Here is a 1012-nt window from a genome sequence, read left to right as displayed (position 1 = left end):
AGTGCAATGCTTTGCAATTAGCACCATGCATTGCAATTAGCACCGTGCATTTTAATGAGCACCGTGCAATGAGTGCAATGCTTTGCAATTAGCACGGTGCATTCCAATGAGGACCATGCAATGCAATTAGCAGCGTGCACTGCAATTAGCACCGTGCAATGCATGCAATGCCTTGCCGTTAGCACCGTGCATGTTAATGAGCGCCGTGCACTGAGTGCAACGCTTTGCAATTAGCGGCGTGCACATTAATGAGCGCCGTGCAATGAGTGCAACGCTCTGCCACCTCCGCCGCGCGCAGCCCCGCGCCGTTCACTCATTAGCACCGCGCCGTTAATTAGCGCCGCGCCGTTCCGGGGAGCCCGTGCAGCGCTCCGCAATTCATCAGCGCTCCGCAATTCATCAGCGCTCCGCAATTAATTAATCAATGGGCGCCGCCCGCCCTCAATGCTCCCCCGCCCCAGCTCACCTGCCCGCCGCCGGAACCGGAAGCGAGTGGGCGGGGCTCCGGCCGGAAGCGGAAGCGGAGCCAGAGAGGAGCGGAAGTGACGAGGGGGGAGGAGCGGAAGGGGGCTGCTCGCGCGCTGGGTGAGTTGGGAGTGCGGGGCCTTGAGTCGAAAGGCGAAGGGCCGAAGTTTAATCATCCGTTAAATTGTTTAGCTTCGCCTTCCGATGAGGGGCCTTGAGTCGGAAGGCGAAGGGCCTGGGTTTAACTGCCCGCTAATTTGCTTCGCTTGAGTCTTCGCTGTCAGCCGTTGCTTCGCGGAGCTCTCCGTTGTTAGCTCAAGAAAGTGTGATGGCAAGCCGGCCAGAAAAGAACCCAGAGGAAAACAACGAAAAGGGGAACGGGTCTGTGGGAATGGGATGTTGCTTCTGCATATAGAACTAACAAGATTCGTACTTTATTTCGCGGTCTCTTTATTGATACTAATGATTCTTTCTGGGGTTCCCTTTATTTCGTTGAAAGGGGGGGGCTCTGGTTGTTTTCATCAACTGTCCTTTAGATATTGATGCA

The 1012-nt window shown here is 55.3% G+C and overlaps 1 long non-coding RNA gene across 1 annotated transcript in view; it reads right to left on the bottom strand.

Annotated features, from left to right (window-relative positions):
• The window catches only part of LOC110391638, a 3755-nt gene extending 3245 nt beyond the window's left edge, over positions 1-510 (bottom strand). The window contains exon 1 of the long non-coding RNA XR_002434139.1: positions 467-510. This is a non-coding gene — a long non-coding RNA (uncharacterized LOC110391638). The remainder of the gene's footprint in view (positions 1-466) is intronic.
• Positions 511-1012: the final 502 nt, after the last annotated feature.

This window comes from Numida meleagris, unplaced genomic scaffold, assembly GCF_002078875.1.
Source record: "Numida meleagris isolate 19003 breed g44 Domestic line unplaced genomic scaffold, NumMel1.0 unplaced_Scaffold425, whole genome shotgun sequence".
Lineage (NCBI taxonomy): Eukaryota > Metazoa > Chordata > Aves > Galliformes > Numididae > Numida > Numida meleagris.
This window is presented reverse-complemented; position numbering and strand designations above follow the sequence as displayed.